Genomic DNA, 22,976 nt, shown 5'->3' with positions numbered 1-22,976 from the left:
AAAGCCAGTGATGTTTCACGGATGTGCAGTGTGCCTTTTCTCTTGTCATGTTCATGATGATTCGCTGAATAAGCTCCTGACTGGGTGTTCTGTACTGCGCTGTTACTTTGTTCAATTACCTATGTGGTGTACAGATAAAACCAGACTGCATGGTGTAATTTCCGGGTTCAGCACCAGCAGCACCTGCAAACTCATCAGCTGACCTCAACGTGATTTGAACATGCAACCTTCTGATCTGGAGTCAGACGTGCTACCGTTGCGCCACGAGGTCACTCGCCACCCGTCCTTTTAATTCCCCCAAAGAGAACAATCAGTGTCCCTGAAAAATATTTTTTTTCATTCTCTCCTGTGTGGAGCGCCGCTCTTCCAACGAGGGTCTCTTCTTCCCCAACCACAGATTATTCTTTCCGCCCGGCTCTCTCACAGAGAGCAGACACACCGTCTCCACTGATGTGTTTACTACATCTATAGATCTCACCCCCTACAGCCCCGATATTCCTGGACAGGATATTTACCACCAGCCTCGTGAACTTCTCATCTTGACCTCTCCCAGGAGGAGCACAATTAACACAGAATCCTCTCTCCATTTAGCAAATAACACAAAACACTGTTTACCTGTCAAGACAGAAAACCGGGCTGCTCCAGGTGAGGCTTGAACTCACAACCGCGGCATGACTCCACTAATCATGTCATTTTACAAAGCCTGAACCTGGAAAGAGATTGGAAGCCGAGAAGTTATGGTGTTTTTTTAATACTTGCCTACTCTTTCAATTTTTCCGTCAAGTCTTTTATTTGGTAGTACTTTCAATTGATGTTAATCCTTGTCCCGATGCACGTTCTGGGCCATGGTGCATCTTGAATAATGTTCTTATAGGCTTCAGTTTGGAAAAGTGCGCTCTTCAGAAGCTACCAAAACCGCTAATGGTTACATAACACTTAATGCAAAAGCAACGTTCGGGTTTGAAAAAAAATATTACTTGCTATGAATACAAACACTGTTACAGGAGGCGTGTTAGGGATATTTTAGCTTAGATCATCAATTCATCTTACATTTCTTCTCCATCTATATCAACAGCGTAATCGCTACTGAGTGCTAAAGGCAGGTCCTGGCAATACAATCTTCTTTAGAAAACATTTTTAAAACTATTTCCACTACCATACGTAAAGTAAAAGATAGTGATTGCACGCAACGAATAAAATCTCTTTTCCAGGGACGTTGTAGTTAGATGCAAATTACAATCGAAAATGTATCAGCTTTAACATTTTCTTTTGGATTCACAGGACAGTCAGCATGAGTCATCAAAGAGCCTGTAGTGGCAAGAAGTTTAAAAGCGCACTAGTGATCTGTCTTTGGTCAAAGGAATTGCTGGAGCAGTAGGACGCAGAGCAATATCTAGCAGCTGTAGACGATGTTTGGGGAAGAGATAATTCTGTTTTCAGCACAGGGAGTGAGAATGAGCTCAGTCCGGCTCCCAGCAGAATCCATTCTGGTTTGGTTACTGTTAGACTGTGCGTCTGAGGCTCTTTGGATCGCAAAAAATAAGTTCACAATACGATAAAAAACACAGAAAGCACAAACGTAATAATATAATGATACAAAATCAATACCAAATCATAAAGCCAATTAAGTACCTATCCTTTGAAAACAGTGACATTTGTATCTACTTTTGAATTACAAATCAGACAGCGTAGTCCCTTAATTCAAAGATCAGATCTTGGCCAAAACAAGACAACCAGATGTTAGCTGAATTCGGAACAAGAGCCTCTGCTTCATCGTTTATTGAGCTTTTGATCAACGTCTGAGTGAAAAAGAGTCGCTATTTTAACTATTTGATTAAAGTTCACAAAAGCACCTTCCTTCGAGCTGGGGTCGAAACAGCGACTTAAGGATTCCTAACTGTTTCTAATACAGTCAGCCGCACTACCAACTGAGCTATCGAAGGGGTTTAAAGCACTCCTCTCTGGCACATATTGCCCAATGTAGTGAAACATTCCGGGTACTTAAATTCCAGTTCGACATCAAGTTTCCAACTCGTTTCCTTAGACTTGTTTACCTTGAATTTAAGCCACAAACCAGGATTCTACTGTATAATCTTCCAGGGATGTTACAAAATGTTTGATGGGGCATCAATCATTACAGGCGGAAATTCACTCCTTTTTTTTTCTCGAGGCATCATATTAAATGATCCATTTCATTTGGATCAAGAAGAGGATCACCATGAGAAATAGAACAAACTGTTTGATTCCGTCTTTATTGGGAGCTGTATCACAGCTAATGCATGTAAAGCCTTCAGTATGCGATAGTGAGAGCTCAGTTATGCCAGGGAGTGGGAGTGAAGAGAACTGAACTGAAATTTAGCAAATTCATATTTAAATAGAGAGTAAATCATCAAAGTGTTCTGTCACTTAAAACTTATTATAACACTACCAGGAGTGGGGATTGAACCCACGTGGACATTTGTCCATTGGATCTTAAGTCCAACGCCTTAACCACTCGACCATCCTGGTCTACAACGATATGCTCTTCAGTTGTTTAGCATTTAAATATGATTCAACAATTAAAAAATATTAAACCACAAAACCTCTTAGAGTTGCGAGAATACTTCCTTTGTGTATAAAATACATTGTGAATGCTTTCTTTACTTTTTCGTTTTTATGACATTTTTTTGACCGAGCACGAATATTCTTTTGTCCATATCTTCCCAATGGAAGCACAGAACGCCGTCAAACCAAATGCATTTTAAAGACCAAGACTTGTGGATATTTCCACAGCCTCTACATCAAACTATCAGTGGGCTAATTATCTTTTTTTAAACCTCCGGTTTTTCATCAATGCATAATTACGCACTTACTGGAACCCGGAGGACCGCTGTGTACAGACGTTCACAACGTGAGAAACACTGTTCAATATGGCTTCGTGCGAAAAACCTGTATATGACCATAGGAAGCAGAACAGTGCAGTCTCCAATTACCCAGACTGTAAGCACAGAAATAAAGCTTTGTTTGATTTCTGAAACCCTTCCTTTACGCCCTGTTTTAATTCAGTTAAGGGTCAACTATATTGACAATACTACTGACAGCAGGAAGATTAAAATATTCTTTACTCAGCAGCTTATTAAAAACAGCTCCCATGATGTTCAAACCGATTTTTTACACAGAACACTGACACAGCTTTTCGTTCTGAATCTCTTTTTCTTGTGCTTTTATTTAATATGGCACAATGCACTGGGATAGGGGTATTCTGTTCACAAACCAATAGCATTTAAATCACAGCACCTACAATGCTGCAAGTAAGTGTTTTGCACACTAAGCAGGTCTTCTGACTTTTCCCAGCTTTGTGTTGGGTTGTGGAACCTTTATTTTTTATGATTTTCTGTAGATAACACTACAGGTATACACTGGGATAGGTGGGTCTTTTTCATGGCTCAATAGTAATTCAAATACAACAGCCACACTGCTGAAACCATATGTTTTACATACCAGACAAGGCCCCTAACTCATACAACCTTGCTGTGGCTGTGGCCTCTTTCTTTATTTTTTTATGATTTTCTGAAAGTAACACTACAGGTAATACACTGGGACAGGTGGGTCTTCTTCATGGCTCAATAGTGTAGTGGTTTGATGGGTTTACAATTATTAATTGTAACAGTAATCACGAGGTTGTTCGTTGTAGCTTTTAGAAAATCAATCGTCAAACAACTAACAACACACACACACGGGTTCGATACACGAGATACAATTATTAATATAAATTGTGCACCAAAGATATACTAGTCTGCCTGGATACGAGCGGCAGACCTTACTGTGAGGGTTATCAATATACAAGGTATATAATCTCGAAGAGATGCAAACACAAAGAGATACACAACAGAGAATATATGTCAATATATATCGTTCGGTTACCAAATCGCTAACCAGTGTTATTACCCACTGTTACTCTAAACTCGGAAGTAAATACATTACTCATGAATTAAATTGATAACAACTTGTGTTGAGGTACAATTGAATTCTCGAGACGCAATGTAGAACATGGGGTTTACTTATCCACTGTGTATGGATTTGGAATCTCCCGCCACGAACACCAAACCAGCTGACAGGCTCTGTTGCAGCCTCTGTTGCAGCGGTTGTCCAATGGGCGTTGTGTCGGCGTCCTCTGTCTACCGGCCAACCAGTCAAGGTGCAGCTCGGAGTAGGATGGGCGGAGGAATCTGACTGCGGCGCGCAGGGCAGTTGTTGCTCTGAGGGGATCTACCAGGAGTCCGGCTGGCTAGTAGAAAGTCTCTATGCACAGAGTGTGACCGCGAGTCCTCACAAGTCACTCTTTTGCCCGGGAAGAAGCTGGTTCGTTCCCGGTCCAGCGCTGCTTCTGAATAAGCTATTCAGGTTGTCAACGAGGGTCCAACTGTAGGCTGCCGTTGATCAAGCGAAGCATTCACGTTGGTAGAATTCTGAGAACGTACGGGATCCTCGGCCTCGCGCTTAGAACAAAGTCCAAGTCCTTTTGCAGACAACAGCAGTTGTCACGTGATTGTCTCTGAGGATGCGCGAAAATGGCCAAGGAGAGCCCCGATCTGAGCTTGCGCTCCCTTTTTGACCAAGACCCAGATGTGTGCTGATTGGTTGAGAGTTTGGCGGGCATTGGAGACCCACATGGTATTACCACGCCCTGCCAGTCCCTGATTGGTTGGTCAAGATGAGATATAATTCACTTACTCTTGACACTTAGGAATGCAGTCCAGATGTCCATTCGGCACTCCCTAGACTGATAGGCGCCAATGGATGACCATTGATCATGATAGCCAGGCTTAGCTAACTGCATCCCCGTCTGGGAGCTTGTTCCTTATCAAAAGAAAACATCTTAAATCAGCCTGCATGAATATTTTCTCTGTGGCTGCACCACAGAGATGGAGGGTGAGATGGGGCCTCCTTTAGGACAGCATACCAACGCTTAAGTCTTATTAACAAGCATTGCCGCTACAATAGCAATTCAAATACAACAGCCACACTGCTGAAACCATATATTTTACACACCAGACAGGCCCCCTAACCTCATACAACCTTGCTGTGGCTGTGACCCCTTTCTTTATTTTTTTATGATTTTCTGAAGGTAACACTACAGGTAAGACATTGAGATAGGTGGGTCTGCTTCATGGCTCAATAGCAATTCAAATACAACAGCCACACTGCTGAAACCATATGTTTTACACACCAGACAGGCCCCCTAACCTCATACAACCTTGCTGTGGCTGCGGCCCCTTTATTTATTTTGTAATTATTTTTTCAATATGGCACCATTAGACAGCCGGTACATGGGGATAGGGGGGTGGTATTCACGAGTCAATAGCTCTTCAAGCACAACAGCCACAGTGCTGCAACCAAGTGTTTTACACACCAGACAAGCCCCCTAACCTTATACAATCTTGCTGTGGCTGTGTCCCTTTTCTTTATTTTTTTATGATGTTTTCAATATGGCACCATTAGACAGGCGGTACATGGTGATAGGAGGGTGCTATTCACGAGTCAATAGCTCTTCAAGCACAACAGCCACAGTGCTGCAAACAGGTGTTTTACACATCAGACAGGCCCCCTAACCTTATACAAGCTTGCTTTGAGTTGTGGAACATTTCTTTATTTTTTAATGATTTTTTTTTACTGTAATCAAGTGTTGTGCTCATTAATAATAATAATAATAATAATTGCTTACACTTATATAGTGCTTTTCTGGACACTCCACTCAAAGCGCTTTACAGGTAATGGGGACTCCCCTCCACCACCACCAATGTGCAGCATCCACCTGGATGATGCGACAGCAGCCATAGTGCACCAGAACACTCACCACTATCAGTGAGGAAGAGAGAAGAGAAATGTAGCCAATTCAAAGATGGGGATTATTAGGAGGCCATGATTGGTAAGGGCCAATGGGGAAATTTGGCCAGGACACCGGGGTTACACCCCTACTCTTTTCAAGAAACGCCATGGGATTTTTAATGACCACAGAGAGTCAGGACCTCAGTTTTACATCTCATTCGAAGGAAGGCGCCTGTTTACAGTATAGTGTCCCCATCACTATACTGGGGCATTAGGACGCACATGGACCGCAGGGTGAGTGCCCCCTGCTGGCCCCACTAGCACCTCTTCCCGCAGGAACTTTAGTTTTTCCCAGGAGGTCTACCATCCAGGTACTGACCAGGCGCACACCTGCTTAGCTTCAGTGGGTTGCCAGTTGTGAGTTGCAGGGTGATATGGCTGCTGGCCATAATCAGCAGCCTTCAGTACTGAAGCAGGTGTGAGCCTGGTCAGTACCTGGATGGGAGACCTCCTGGGAAAAACTAAGGTTGCTGCTGGAAGAGGTGCTAGTGGGGCCAGCACCACCATTAGGCAGGCCTCCTGACCTTTCACAGTCATGCTTTGTTGTGTGAAACTTTAATTATCTTTTTAGGATTTTTTGAACATGGCAACTTCCACCGAGATGGGTGGGGGGTGTCGGGTGCTCTTCAATAGCTTTTTCATCTATACACACAAACGAATGTAACGAAGACACTCAGAACAAGAAACTCAGGGGCTGACTGCTGAGGATAGGGATCCAATGCGGTGCCCTTGGTAGGGTTGGCGCGAGACACAGGCGTAGTCGGAGTAAACAGGCATGGGTCCGAGTCCGGGAAGGCGTATTTCAAAGAAAACTCAGTCTTCACTCAGGTTGGGAGATTGTCAACAGAGATCTTTAATACAATCAGCTGAAGGGGAGCATATCACAGAGAAAGGGTTTCCCCTAGCACTCAAGACATGCTCACTAGACTGAAGTTATACTTTCCTTTTTTATACATTAAAAGTAGGCAATACTTTAACATATCAAAGGAACATACAGGGAAAGGGGCAGTGTCAGAAGTCAAACAAACAGGACAGGGGGGTGCCATTTGGCATCCTAAAATCTGTTTCAATTTTCTCTGGTTGAATGGGTGTGAGGAATCACAGGCTTTAGTTTGCACCTAAGACAGTGGTCTTAGGTGCGAACAGAAAACCTTTCCCACGCATAGTCACTGTCCTGACCTTTTGACTCGGTCTTCCACACGTAGCACAGGCGTAGGCACAGAATCGACAGGCGAAGGCGTAGTCGAGGAACTGGCAGGGGTCGGAGTCCGGGAAGGCGTAGAAGTTGCGTCGGTGTGGATTCAGAAGGCAGAGGTGTAAACGAAGAGACAGGCTGGGGTCAGGATCCGAGAAAGCGTAAAACAGGCGAAGGTACAAAATCGAGTGGCTAAAGCGGTAGTCGGAAAAGCGGGGTCGAGGTCCAGGGGAGAAGTCGTAGTAAGGCAAAGGTGTAGTTAGTACGTAAGCTCCGGGAGAGAATCTCAATCGTGAGCAATGACCAGGGGGCAGATGAGGGTTTAAGCAGAGGACTGATTGACACGTGCACGTTTGGTACGGGGAGAGCTCGTAGGAATGCGGGAGCGCTTGCCTGCGTGAGGGAGATTCGTGACAAAACCAACAGAATCAACCTGAACTCACAGAAAAACAAGAATGCCCCCGAGACACCTGCACCCCCCCGGACAACTCTGGTATCAACACCCCCAAACCCATCCATACCAGCTAACAAGACTCAGAATCGGTGCAACCCTCCAACCTGGACCAAGAGCAGGATGGGACAAGAACCTGCACCACACTACGCACCCCTCATCCAGACCAGCAGGACAGCCAGACCACAGACAGCACCATCATGTAACCCCCCTGTTCATTCCAACAGAAAAGCCGAACTGACCCCCACCAGCATGGCGACGCTGCAGCTCAGGTCACACCAGCAGGCCCAATGGGCTCAGAGCTGGGGGACATACAGATGCAGCCATTCAAAATGCGTGGGCGATACCGCATTATTTTCCGGTACGCTGTACGCAGTCTACCGCAAGTTACGGGTAAATACTGCGAGTTACCGGTAAATACCACTAGTTACCGTAAATTCTCCTATAATATGACAAGCAAAATAATAGTATCCGGAATTTCGGCAAGCTGGAGCTAATAAAGCTCAACCTCTCATGTTTGAGCTGTGGCCATCAAAGTCTTTAACGAAGATATTACTAATAGTATTAATAATGAATGACCTTGGACAAGCTGTAAGTGTAAACTCAAAGTATTGCCCTGGTCAACATTCTTTTTTTCATTGACCGTCTTTGCAATCACGCATTTGTTTCCAATCATGTAAATTACAGTAATTTTTGAGAATCGATTCACCATGCCTTTCACATGCTCATAAAAGAGATTGATTTAGGAACATAAACATATTACTGTATGAAAACTGTACTGTATACAGTATGTATATGCATATTTAATGTCTTAACTGTGCCCGTTTAAGTATTGAATATTCAAATCTAATTTTACCACTGAAGGGAAATCTTAGTAGCTGAGCATAAAAAGAATAGGAGCATACTGCAACGCGTGTGAAGGCCATAAACAATATTAATTTTGGAAGATAAACATACAGTATATGGCTGGTCTCGGTACTTTAAAGAAAACATACACGAAACATGGTTTCATTATGACCAGAATCGGTCTTGAGATATTTTTAACTTGATTTACAGTATTTGAGAGGTATGTCTTAACACCGATACTACAGTACGTAAATACTGCTCACGTATATGTTTCTAGGTTTATATTACGCATTTCATACGGTCAAATTACTTTTGAGCAACTAATAAGAAGTGCGAAACGGTATGCCCAGGGCGTTTTAGTTTCGTTTTACTGGGACTCTGCTTTAACAATGTCGCCGTGGATTAATTAGAGATATCAAGTACATACAAGTCATTTTTTAAATGTTGTAGTTCGTCTTGTAAAAATGTTACGAGTACATCATCTATCAACAATTACACAGGTTCTGTTTCCATATTGCGGATTTTGGTTACGTAATATTATTTTCTAAATTTCACGTTGTGAATATATGATTTGGGCAAACAGAGCCGCAAAGAAGTACACTATGGGTTGTTTTTTTTTTTGCAGTTTTATCTAGAACAAGCGATGCTTAAACCTTTGTCTGATTCTTGTGAAACTATCCACATGACAGTTGCAGTACCTAGGAGTTGACTTCAGTGATGTCACTGATGGGATGTTTCTAAAAATCCATCCTCTGTAAAACGTCTTCTCTAGTTGTCCTGCATATGTATTCGTTAATGAAGCTGTGTGTTCTGAGCCTGGATCTCTACATTTCTGTATGAACCAGCTTAGAGGGCTAAAGACAGCTTGTGTTTAAATTGAGTGTAAGGCAATTTATGCTTCTAAAGTCATGGTCAGCATTTATTATTGTACTGTGCTGTAAACTTGTTCTGTGCCTAGTCACATTATTTTATAGCGTTTTTATAGCGTTATCAAATCCGGTGGCGCTGTGTGTTAGTTTCCTGACTCCCATGTCACATGGTCTGTGATTGAAACCTGTGAAACCGGTTTAATTCGTCACAGCCAGCACTCAGGCAGAGAGGGGGTTGTACTCTTAAAGTAGAAGAAGGCGAGATTTCCAGCGAAAGACACCTCCCCCTAATAATACACCCTCATACGATTCAAATTGTATTACAGCATTGTAATTACACATTGTAATTGTATTACACATTGTACACATGCTTAAAAGAGAAGAGAGAAAACGCAAGCCTTCTTCAGGTGTGAGGGTCTTCTGCTCAGAATGAAACGCTAAAATGTAATGTAGGCTCTGAATGGGTTCAATTATGATTTGGGCTTGATTAAGGTCGCTGCCTTTCATCTAAAACCCTACTTGAATCCTTCTAAACTAAAAATCAGTGTTAGTGAGTTCTAAATAAAGAGGTATCCAGGTAACAGTGAAACGGGCGGACAGTCTGGGGAGATCGCCCGTTTTCCATGTAAATAGTTCCCTGGTTCCGCACCCCTTGGTGTTTCTCTCGCTCTCTCTCGGGTCACCTGATCATTAGCTCGAAAGATTTCAGTGCTTTGTGTATATTCTAATGGTAGTGGGGGCAGGGTGTGTGGGAACAGGTTTGGTTGAAATTGCATTGGAGATCTATGTTCTTCACACCTGAAACATTTTCTCTGAAAGCATTTTCTTCGCAGTTTAACCGATCTTGTTACAGCATGTTACAGTTTACTATTATTAACCATATTAATTTTAAGTGCTTAATGCCATTTTTTGACCAGGCACGAATATTCTTAAGTCCATATCTTCGCAAGGGAATCAGTGCGAATTGCAATACTAATTAAATTAAAACTACTAACTACTAACTAATACTAGCTAATTAAAACAAACCAGAAACGTGTTGTTCTGTCTAATGACATTACAAGTGGAAAGATTACAGATTTTAATCGTCTTTAATTTTGTTACGTTATACATTTTAGAAACGTTTCATCCATACAAACACCACAAAACTATTTTCGATTGTATTTCTGAATATTATGTTACACTTAGTTCACTGTTTTAAATACATCTAATTAAGAAAGTTAGGTGTTAGCATAAACTATTAGCAATCAATAATATTAAATTTAGCACTGTAATAAGCTGTTGCACTTTCCCCCGCATCTTGTAAAAATATATTTTCATTGTTCAAATATACATTAAGTCTGACTATCATATAATAAGTTAAATACAAAACTAAAGAAAAAATAGGGTTAAATATAATTCAAAATATTTTGCTAACAATGTTTACTGTTAATGAATAATAAAATGTATTAACTAAGGAGTAGGATGGCACAGTTGTTTGTATGTTTTTTGTTTTGTTTCTTTTTCATAAATACAACAGTAGTACCTGATGTCTCAGTGGCTTTCAAAATTAAATTATGCATGCAAACCTGTGAACTAGAAAGATAACTAAGATATCCATCCATTTATAATGGTGGCGAAGTGGTTAGCATTGCTATCTTGCAGTACTGGGGTCCTAGGTTCAATTCCTGCCATCCTGTGTGTGTGGGGTTTACATGTTCTCTCTGGGTTACATGTTTTTTCTCCATATGTGTGATATGACTCCCTCTCGCACTCCAAAACATACTGGTAAGTTAATTGGTTTATGGGAAAACTGGCCCTGGTGTGTGTGTTTGTGTCTGTCTGTCCTGTGATGGACTGGCGCTATGTCCAGGGTGTATTCTGCCTTGTGTCCGTTGCTTACTGGGATAGGCTCCAAATCCTCTGTACTGGATAAAGAGATTAGAAATGGATGGAAGTAAAGGCACTGTGTGGATGGAACTATACACAGTGTTAGAAACCCACTATGAAATGGCAGCATCTCACTGAGAATAAAATATCTTATAGTGCTGGCTTAAGGAAACAGCCTTTCCACCTCTCTTGCACATCAGTATCCATACCTAGTTATTTAAACAAATTGCCTCTAATTATAAACATCTTAATATGCTGGCTCTGTGGATCCGCATCAGCTATGTTTGCCCATTCCTTCAATTCATGTGCATCCAACACACAGTTCAATGCCAGCAAGTACACATAATCTAAAATACAATCCTTATTTCAGTATCTATGTAAACATATAGTCTGTTAACTTCATCTTCATCAAAAGTATGCCTAACCCCATTAGGAAGTGTTCCTGTTATAAGTGTATTCCTCAGCTTTCCCCAAATTATCTTCCTCTTGCCAACATCTCTAGTCTTTTATCCTGCAATAACTCAGCCAACACTTAAATCTCCATAAGCTGCTTGTGTTAATTTCTTTAACTCACAAATATCATGTGTAGATACTGGCCATGTAATACTCTGCATTGTGGAATAATAGTTTATTTTAAAGGGAACTAGAGAAACTAAGAACTAGAGAAATCAAGAAAGGCTTTTTTTCTAGAATTAATAAATGCACATCCTGTTCACTGGGGAAATTAAATCCACACTGAGCAATCTTCGATATGTTCAGAATATGACAGCAAGAATCCTATCAGGAATGCATTATACCTGTTTTCAAGTCCTTGCACTGGTTACCTATCAGATTTCGAGTCAACTTCAAAATCCTTATCCTCCTTATATACTGTCCTACAACTGTTATTATTGATGACCGAATTATTGTACTTGACATGACTTCATTCAGCCTTTCCTGAACGTCTATGACAGGCAGAGAGAGTGCTGTTTCTGGTGCGATCTTTTGCAGCTGACATTTCACTGTTTTAAACGAACAAGAAATTAGATTGCTCATAAATCAGTTATTCTATATAAACACAGTGTAATTGCCCTCCGAAAATCCTCTTTTTCTTGTTCGTTTTAGAGACCTTGATCGAAACTGATTTTAGATGTCAGAAAGGATTTATTTTCTCTGTATTTCCTACATTGCTTTGTCGAGATTTTAACTTTATATCTAACTTTATATCTAGGCTCAGATTTCAACTATAAATCGTACAGTAATTAATAGCAGTAAATACTGATGTTTTGCGCCCTCTTACCACAAAAATATATGTTTTGTAGTTGGGATTAACTTTATTTCGTACGCGTAGCTACTCCGATTCGGATATCGAACAGTTAAAGATGGCGGCAAATCAGACACCCAGAGAGAGGGGGGGGCGTCTTCTCGCCTCCATAACTAAAATGCCAAATAGGAGTGGCTTAAGCGACATACACAGTCGTGTAACTGACAGTTTGAGGTAGCCTATCGTGTAAATTTCGCTTTGTTGTTGATAGGTTAAGCTTTCGAAACTCTGCCCCAAAGTCCTGTGACTGATTTTTCGCCCTGTTTCGTTGGTTAAACGCAATGATCACAAGCACCACCATGGTAACTGGGATGTGTAGTTTTTAATTCCATTTGAATTATAACCGTACGTACTGTCTTCATATTTGGCCAGGGCTTTAAAGAGAAGGCGCGCCAAAAAATTTCGGTGCCGTCGTCTCCATTTTAAAGGTACCCCCGTGCTGGAAGAATTTGACCTCGGAACGTTTGCCCAGCGTAGTTATAGTGGACATAAAAACAAGAGTTCGCTGGCATTATATCCTAGAAGACACAGACCGGCGCCAGACCGGTAAATGCTTGATGAACTAGGGATTGGACAGTTTCCAAGTGCTTGTACAATCGATGGAAATGTTCAAATAAACGTGCAAAAGAAATAAACAAAATAATCATTTATTTCTTTATCATATTGGCTAGCTAATGTCCTCTCTTTGCTAGTTAGTGGCTGTGTTTCTGCGTTGGGTAGCAATGGGTGACTGTTCTCAGGCGGAAGATGTAAACAGCTTAATTTTTGTGTTAAATAATTTTAAAAAATTAAAATTCATTCTATACAGCAATCACATATTTGGGTACCGTTTCATAAAACTTTCATGCTTAAAATGTTTAGGGAGAAATGGAAGACTGGTGTGTATTTTTTCTTTAAACTATCAAGAGCAGCCATACACAGTACAGTTTATGTACATACAGTAATGTTTATGTTCCTAAATTAATATCGTTTATGACCTTCAGATGCGTTATGCTCCTCTTCTTTTTATGCTCAGCTACTAAAATTTCCCTTTAGTGGTAAAATTCCATATAAATATTCAAAACTAAGTGGATTGAAACGTGCACAGTAAAGACATTAAATGATTAAATCTTTTCACTACCAACCAATGCACCACGAGTGCCCCTGTCGGTCATTTTGGCCAGCCAATCACTTACCGCGGTGCCCTGCGGGTTGGTTACTGTACCGCGGGTTTTTAACGCTCATTTTTAACCGGGGTAAAGTTAGCTTGAAGTTCGAAAACGATTTTGGCACGCCTGTAGCGCTTTCACGAAATCTCTTAGAGTTACAAAAACACTTGCTTTGTGTATAAAATACATTGTGGATGATTTCTCAGCCTTTACTTTCTCGGTTTTATGACATTTTTTTGACCAAGCACGAATATTCTTTTGTCCATATCTCCGCAATGGAAGCACAGAACGCCTTCAAACCAAAAGCATTTTAAAGACCACGACTTGTGGATATTTCCACAGCCTTTACATCAAACTATCGGTGAGCTAATTATCTTTTTTTAAACCTCCGGTTTTTCATCGATGCGTAATTACGCACGAACTGGAACCCGGGGGACCGCTGTGTGCACACGTTCACAAAGCGAGAAATACTGTTCAATACGGCTTCATGCGAAAAACCCGTATATGACCATAGGAAGCAGAACAGCGCGGTCTCCAATTACCCAGACTGTAAGCACGGGAATGTTTGATTTCTGAAACTCTTCCTTTACGTCCTGTTTTCATTCAGGTAAGGGTCAACTATATTCACAATACTACTGACAGCAGGAAGATTAAAATATTCTTTACTCAGCAGCTTATTAAAAACAGCTCCCATGATGTTCATACCGACTTTTTACACAGAACACTGACACAGCTTTGCATTCTGAATCTCTTTTTCTCATGCTTTTATTTAATATGGCACAATGCACTGGGATAGGGGTATTCTGTTCACAAACCAATAGCATTTAAACCACAGCACCCACAATGCTGCAAGTGTTTTGCACACTAAGCAGGTCCTCTGACTATTCCCAGCTTTGTTTTGGGTTATGGAACCTTTCTTTTTTTATGATTTTCTGAAGATAACACTACAGGTGACACACTGGGGTAGGTGGGTCTTCTTCATGGCTCAATAGCATTTCAAATACAGCACCCACACTGCTGAAACCAAGTGTTTTACACACCAGACAGGCCCCCGAACCTCATACAACCTTGCTGTGGCTGTGGCCCCTTTCTCTATTTTGTAATGATTTTCTGAAGATAACACTACAGGTAATATAGTGCCATAGGTGGGTAGTCTTCATGGCTCAATAGCATTTCAAATACAACAACCACACTGCTGAAACCAAGTGTTTTACACACCACACAGGTCCCCTAAACTTATACAACCTTTCTGTGGTTGTGGCCCCTTTATTTATTTTTTTAATAAGAATTTTAGTTTTTCAATATGGCACCATTAGACAGGCGGTACATGGGGATTGGGGGGTGCTATTCATGAGTCAATAGCTCTTCAAGCACAACAGCCACAGTGCTGCAACCAGGTGTTTTACACCAGACATTTCCCCTAACCTTATACAACCTCGCTTTGAGTTGTGGAACATTTCTTTATTTTTTAATGTTTTTTTTTTACTGTAATCAAGTGTTGTGCTCACTAGGCAGGCCTCCTGACCTTTCACAGTCATGCTTTGTTGTGTGCAACTTTAATTATCTTTTTAGGATTTTTTGAATATGGCAACTTCCACCGAGACGGGTGGGGGGTGTGGGGGTGCTCTTCAATAGCTTTTTCATCTATACACACAAACGGATGTAGCCAAGACATTCAGAACCTGTCACGCAGGGGCTGACTGCTGAGGATAGGGATCCAATGCGGTGCCCTTGGTAGGGTTGGCGCAAGACGCAGGCGTAGTCGGAGTAAACAGGCAGGGGCCTGAGTCCAGGAAGGCGTAGTACAGGCGTAGGCACAGAATCGACAGGCGAAGGCGTAGTCGAGGGACTGGCAGGGGTCGGAGTCCGGGAAGGCGTAGAAGTTGCGTCGGTAGGCAGGATCCGAGAAAGCATAAAACAGGTGAAGGTACAAAATCGAGTGGCTAAAGCGGTTGTCGGAAAAGCGGGGTCGAGGTCCAGGGGAGAAGTCATAGTAAGGCAAAGGCGTAGTTAGTAGGTAAGCTCCGGGAGAAAATCTCAATCATGAGCAATGACCGGGGGACAAATGAGGGTTTAAGTAGAGGACTGATTGACATGTGCACGTTTGGTATGGGGAGAGCTCGAGGGAATGCGGGAGCGCTTGCCTGCGTGAGGGAGATTCATGACAGAACCAACAGAATCAACCTGAACTCATAGAAAAACAAGAATGCCCCCGAGACACCTGAATCCCCCTCCTGGACCACTCTGGTATCAACACCCCCAAACCCATCCATACCAGCTAACAAGACTCAGAATCGGTGCAACCCTCCAACCTGGACCAAGAGCAGAATGGGACAAGAACCTGCACCACACTACGTACACAGGTTTGTATTTTTGGCTGAAGATGAAAATGTCTAACATAGATTGTTTTGGTTCTAGCAAACAATAAAAATAGTTGTTAAAATCCAAACACACATAATGAGATCACTCTCTGTCAGTATGTGTAACATTCTGGGTCTGGGCTCCTCTGTATTTGGGCTAAAGAGAGTTCAACAACATTATTAAATGCACTGACATCATAATCTGACAAGATCCATTGTTTAGGGGAGACTTGACCACCCACTGTCCCCCTGGTATCGTGAAGCTCATTGTCCTTTAGCTTTCCAAAACCAGAATCACTTGGGACTCCGGGGGGATCGGTGTATGCAAAATATGAATTCCTTATGCAAGAAATTGTATATGGTCAATATAGCGATCATATCTTATCAGCAGATGGTAATCTCCAAGGAACAAGTAATAGGTTTATTCCACGCTGAAAAATGATCAAATGATTGATGAACCCAAGTGATTTGAAAGAAATGTTAAACAACTCAAAGCGAGGTTGTATAAGGTTAGGGGAGCTGTCTGGTGTGTAAAACACCTGGTTGCAGCACTGTGGCTGTTGTGCTTGAAGAGCTATTGACTCGTGAAGAGCACGATGTACTATCCCCATGTACCGCCTGTCTAATGGTGCCATATTGAAAAACTCATAAAAAAAATAAAGAAAGGGGCCACAACCACAGCAAGGTTGTATAAGGTTCTGGGGGCTGTCTGGTGTGTAAAACACTTGGTTTCAGCAGTGTGGCTGTTGTATTTGAAATGCTATTGAGCCATGAAGTCGACCCACCTGTCCCAGTGTATTACCTGTAGTGTAATCTTCAGAAAATCATAAAAAATTAAAGAAAGGGGCCACAGCCACAGCAAGGTTGTACGAGGTTCGGGGGCCTGTCTGGTGTGTAAAACACTTGGTTTCAGTAGAGTGGGTGCTGTATTTGAAATGCTATTGAGCCATGAAGACGACCCACCTGTCCCAGTGTATTACCTGTAGTGTAATCTTCAGAAAATCATAAAAAATTAAAGAAAGGGGCCACAGCCACAGCAAGGTTGTATGAGGTTTGGGGGCCTGTCTGGTGTGTAAAACACTTGGTTTCAGCAGAGTGGGTGCTGTATTTGAAATGCTATTGAGCCATGAAGACGACCCACCCATCCCAGTGTGTTACCTGTAGTGTTATCTTCAGAAAATCATAAAAAAATAAAGGTTCCATAACCCAAAACAGAGCTGGGAATAGTCAGATGACCTGCTTAGTGTGCAAAACACTTACCTGCAGCATTGTGGGTGCTGTGGTTCAAATGCTATTGGTTTGTGAACAGAATACCCCTATCCCAGTGCATTGTGTCACATTAAATAAAAGCAAGAGAAAAAGAGATTCAGAACACAAAGCTGTGTCAGTGTTCTGTGTAAAAAATCGGTTTGAACATCATGGGAGCTGTTTTTAATAAGCTGCTGAGTAAAGAATATTTTAATCTTCCTGCTGTCAGTAGTATTTTCAATATAGTTGACCCTTACCTGAATGAAAACAGGGCGTAAAGGAAGGGTTTCAGAAATCAAACAAAGCTTTATTCCCGTGCTTACAGTCTGGGTAATGGGAGACTGCGCTGTTCTGCTTCCTATGGTCATATACGGGTTTTTCGCATGAAGCCGTATTGAACAGTATTTCTCGCTTTGTGAACGTGTGCACACAGCGGTCCCCCGGGTTCCAGTTCGTGCGTAATTACGCATCGATGAAAAACCGGAGGTTTTAAAAAAGATAATTAGCTCACTGATAGTTTGATGTAAAGGGTGTGGAAATATCCACAAGTCGTGGTCTTTAAAATGCATTTGGTTTGACGGCGTTCTGTGCTTCCATCGCGAAGATATGGACAAAAGAATATTCGTGCTTGGTCAAAAAAATGTCATAAAAACGACAAAGTAAAGGCTGAGAAAGCATCCACAATGTATTTTATACACAAAACAAGCATTCTCGCAACTCTAAGAGGTTTCGTGAAAGCGCTACAGGCGTGCCAAAATCGTTTTCGAACTTCGAGCTAACTTTACCCCGGTGAGCACACTATGGGGGATTTCCGGTTATGTGAAATACCAGCAGTTTAATAAATAACGCATCTGATTTTGGATCATAAGATTGTAGGTTCGACTTCTACCTGGCTCGTGTAAATTTTATTCAAGCTCCTCAGTAATAGATGTCTATTATGTAATGAACCGCACCTGAAAGCAAACATTGGGTCTGTTTCCTTTGTTTTTCAGCATAAAATAGCAAATCGTTACAAAAAGTACCTGCTAATGTCCAATAGCGTTTTTTTTTTTTTCAAATTACATTTTCAGGCTTCAGACACTTTTTAATAAAACAAAAGTGTCCGGAAACTCCCTAACTTTTAGGTTTGCTTGAACCTGTATTAAAATAAGTTATTTGAAACTTCCGGGATTCCATTCTCTGATGTAGCTGTCTCTAAAGACGGATGTGATGTTTCGCAGATGTGAACTGTGCCTTCTCTCTTGTGTTTAAGGGTATTCGCTGTGTGAGATCCTAACTGTATGTCCAGTAGGGCTCTATTTTGTTTAGATTATCTATGTGGTGTACAGATAGAACTCAACTACATGGTGTGAATTCTGTGTTTAGGACGAGCAGAACCTGAAAAACGAAAAGCAGACCTCAATGTAATTTGAACATGCAGCCTTCTGATCTGGAGTCAGATATGCTACCTTTGCGCCATGGCTATCAGCACCTTTGAATTTCCCAAAGGAGACAAATCAACTTCAAAAAAAAAAATCTCCTGTGAAGAGCGCCGCTCTTCCGAAGAGAGTCTCTTCATCCCAGACCACATTTTATTCTTCCTGCACAGCTCTTGTGCAGGTGTTGTTCTCAATTACAGATCCAGGAACACTGATTTTTTTTCCCTATTTTTTTAACTTAAGTACCCCATGGTGCAACCGTAGCACGTCTGACTCTAAATCCCCAAGTTCATTTTCAAAGTATATCGGAGTCAACTGATACTGATCAGGTTCTGCTGCTACTGAACCCGCAGTCTTCACCTTAAAGCTCAATTCCCCAAGCCTTTTGACCTTATATGTCCATCCCTTCTCGTCAAAACTCATATTTTCACAGAGTACCCTTCAGAAATCGCAGTATAGAATGAAAAAACTCCAGTAGATCTCGGCCGCTGTTGGTGATTTTCCTTTAAAAATAAATGAATCTCTGGAAATTTTACGGAGTATCACTTTCACTGAGACCGAGAAGTGTTAAGCTGTACATGAGTCTTTGTGGTTCGGTTGTTAACCAAAAGGGTGGTGGTTTGAGCCCTCCCAGGGACACTATGAGCCTTTTAATGTACACACCCGTCTCACTTTATCTCCATGGCCGGTCTTGTACCGCAATCAAATACAGAGCCCGCAGGGGGCAGTAAGCTTGCATATATAGCTCACTGTGTATATAATGAAGAAGTAGAGGTTAGTTTCTCATCTGCGCATTACAGAGCCTTACGCAACTCGTACTGTACCAACAGTTAGGGTTTGATCCCTGCACGGGCTATTAGTTGAAAAGCCATTGTAAATGACGTGTAAGAGATTTATAGATACTGTAGATCAGTGGTTCTCAAACTGTGGTACGCGTACCGGCAGTGGTACGTGGAGTGCCACCAGGTGGTACGCCAAATGACCCTGGAACTGTGTAGTGTGCACTGAAAAATCGGGATGGGTTTTCATATTTTGTATTTTAATACGTGTCAAATACGCAGCCTACGTACTACGATACAGTATGCGCTAATACTTCAGTGGACACAAGAGATACTCTGTAATTCTATACCACTCTATAGGAATGCGTGCTACGGATGCAAGTGACCAATTGTATTTAAAAAAAGCTACTGCATCTCCAGCAAATAGGGAGAACGAAGAATGTGCGTGATTTTGGAACTATGCCAACGTTCTAAACACAGCAATGCATAGAAATATGTGCTACGAACACCGGTAATCTTGTGAGCACACGAAAGCGTGATAACAGAAAAATATTTAAGAACTGTTCGAATTTGAGAAAAATACACCGAGCGTCTCTGTGTTTCGCTCCCATGCGCATGAAATAAAAACTTTAAATAAATACAGAAATAAAAACAGAAACGCGGAAAAATGCAAGCTTTCGGATTGCTTAAGCAGGTAAGCTACACTATTTTTGAAGAACCTTATTTACTGTTGGCAAAAGAGCTGACACGTATTATGTGTGGAGAAAAAGCTGCTAAACAGCTCGACCTGCTGCCCCCCTCCCCCTGAAAGACACAGTCATTCATAGAATTATTGAAATGAAGGATTATATCAAAAGTACACTGATAGAGCGCGTTAAGATGAGCAGATGTTTTTCACTGCAATTAGTTGAGTCTGTAGTCGATTTGGCCAATTTGCTTGTTTACGTTAGATACGAGTTTGAGGGTATGTCCCATGAAGACTTTCTGTTCTGTAAACCGCTACCAACAGGAACTACAGGAGAGCACATATTTCAGCTTCTGAATGAATTTATCGAAGAGAATGGCCTCGACTTGATAAAATGCGTCTGAGTTTGTACAGACAGTGCTAGAGCAATGACAAGCCGACATAACGGTGCAGTTGCACGAATTAGAGAGGTTGCTCCAGAAATTAATGTACGCATTACAACATCCACCGCGAGACCTTTGCCGTCAAGAAAATGCCTGACGATTTAATATCTATTAGACTCTGTTGTGAATTGTATCAAGGCTTGAAAAATTAATTCACATCTCCTTTGCTCAACTAAATAGGCTCACCCCTCTCACTGAAATGGTGCTTTTTTATTAGTTGTTGTTAATGTTTTTTTTCTGTAAAATACTTTGAGAAGCCACCTTTAAAGGCGCTATATCAAATAAAGTTCATTATTATAATATTTATTATATGTATGTGTGAGTATGTGCACGTACACTCATGTTGGTCATTGAGAATTTCTGGGGTTCCTATGAGATGATGACTTGTAGGTGGTACTTGGATGCTTTGGTTGGATTAGGGGTGGTACTTGGTCCAAAAAGTTTGAGAACCACTGCTGTAGATACTTTATTGATCCCATGAGGGAAATTAATAAAGCTTATCCAGCTGGCTTTTATGTTTCACACTAAATTGCGATCTTGAAACCAAAATAATTAGAAATATGGAACACAACCGTTGTTCTCCAAGAAGGAAAGCTGTTTAACGCTGACGTCACTCCTTTTTATTTAACCCAGATTGTGAAGACAACTCCACCCTATCAAAGGTAAATGTTGCACAAAAGTTGGAAAGCACACTCTGAATCCATCTGTACTGTATATTTGATTCCGCGATCCGTTCAAGGCTGCTTGGTGCTTTTGCAAGCAAGTCATTTCAGGGAAGAAACTCACTTTAGAGAACTACTGGTGCATTTTCACTCATTGAATTTGATCTTTGTACTCTCTTTTCATTCTCAGCTATAATATTTCAAAATTACAGTTCGGATTTGTTGGAAAACTTCACAGGCATTATTAAGTTAGGACTGTACAATTGTATTTTAATATCTTGGTATATTTACCTTCATTTTAATATGGATTTAACCATAAATGTTGTACTTTTGTTGTACATTTTAACTGAGGACGCACGACGACTATTATACCTTGTGATACAGATGCAGCCATTCAAAATGAGCGGTAAAAACTCGTGGTACAGTAACCAACCCGCAGGGCACCATAGGGCACCGCAGGGCAAGTGATTGGCTGGCCAAAATGACCGACAGGGGCACTCGTGGTGCATTGGTTGGTAGTGAAAAGATTTAATCATTTAATGTCTTTACTGTGCACATTTCAATCTGCTTAGTTTTGAATATTTATATGGAATTTTACCACTAAAGGGAAATTTTAGTAGCTGAGCATAAAAAGAAGAGGCGCATAACGCATCTGAAGGTCATAAACAATATTAATTTAGGAACATAAACATTACTGTATGTACATAAACTGTACTGTGTATGGCTGCTCTTGATAGTTTAAAGAAAAAATACACACCAGTCTTCCATTTCTCCCTAAACATCTTAAGCATGAAAGTTTTATGAAACGGTACCCAAATATGTGATTGCTGTATAGAATGAATTTTAATTTTTAAAAATTATTTAACACGAAAATTAAGCTGTTTACATCTTCCGCCTGAGAACAGTCACCCATTGCTACCCAACGCAGAAACACAGCCACTAACTAGCAAAGAGAGGACATTAGCTAGCCAATATGATAAAGAAATAAATGATTATTTTGTTTATTTCTTTTGCACATTTATTTGAACATTTCCATCGATTGTACAAGTACTTGGAAACTGTCCAATCCCTAGTTCATCAAGCATTTACCGGTCTGGCGCCGGTCTGTGTCTTCTAGGATATAATGCCAGCGAACTCTTGTTTTTATGTCCACTATAACTACTCCGGGCAAACGTTCCGAGGTCAAATTCTTCCAGCACGGGGGTACCTTTAAAATGGAGACGACGGCACCGAAATTTTTTGGCGCGCCTTCTCTTTAAAGCCCTGGCCAAATATGAAGACAGTACGTACGGTTATAATTCAAATGGAATTAAAAACTACACATCCCAGTTACCATGGTGGTGCTTGTGATCATTGCGTTTAACCAACGAAACAGGGCGAAAAATCAGTCACATGACTTTGGGGCAGAGTTTCGAAAGCTTAACCTATCAGCAACAAAGCGAAATTTACACGATAGGCTACCTCAAACTGTCAGTTACACGACTGTGTATGTCGCTTAAGCCACTCCTATTTGGCATTTTAGTTATGGAGGCGAGAAGACGCCCCCCCCCCCCCCTCTCTGGGTATCTGATTTGCCGCCATCTTTAACTGTTCGGTGTCCGAATCGGAGTAGCTACGCGTACGAAATAAAGTTAATCCCAACTACAAAACATATATTTTTGTGGTAAGAGGGTGCAAAACATCAGTATTTACTGCTATTAATTACTGTACGATTAATAGTTGAAATCTGAGCCTAGATATAAAGTTAGATATAAAGTTAAAATCTCGACAAAGCAATGTAGGAAATACAGAGAAAATAAATCCTTTCTGACATCTAAAATCAGTTTCGATCAAGG

At 41.3% G+C, this 22,976-nt stretch overlaps 1 protein-coding gene and 2 non-coding genes across 3 annotated transcripts in view; all 3 read right to left on the bottom strand.

The window, feature by feature from the left end:
- Positions 1-22,976, bottom strand: part of LOC107076200 (antigen WC1.1-like) — a 455,354-nt gene that overhangs the window by 332,731 nt on the left and 99,647 nt on the right. The window lies entirely within an intron of this gene.
- Positions 200-271, bottom strand: trnaw-cca (transfer RNA tryptophan (anticodon CCA)). Its single transcript has one exon. It is a non-coding gene; the product is annotated as a tRNA-Trp (tRNA).
- Positions 2,426-2,508, bottom strand: trnal-uaa (transfer RNA leucine (anticodon UAA)). Its single transcript has one exon. It is a non-coding gene; the product is annotated as a tRNA-Leu (tRNA).

Source organism: Lepisosteus oculatus, chromosome 14, assembly GCF_040954835.1.
Source record: "Lepisosteus oculatus isolate fLepOcu1 chromosome 14, fLepOcu1.hap2, whole genome shotgun sequence".
NCBI classification, from domain to species: Eukaryota; Metazoa; Chordata; class Actinopteri; order Semionotiformes; family Lepisosteidae; genus Lepisosteus; species Lepisosteus oculatus.
This window is presented reverse-complemented; position numbering and strand designations above follow the sequence as displayed.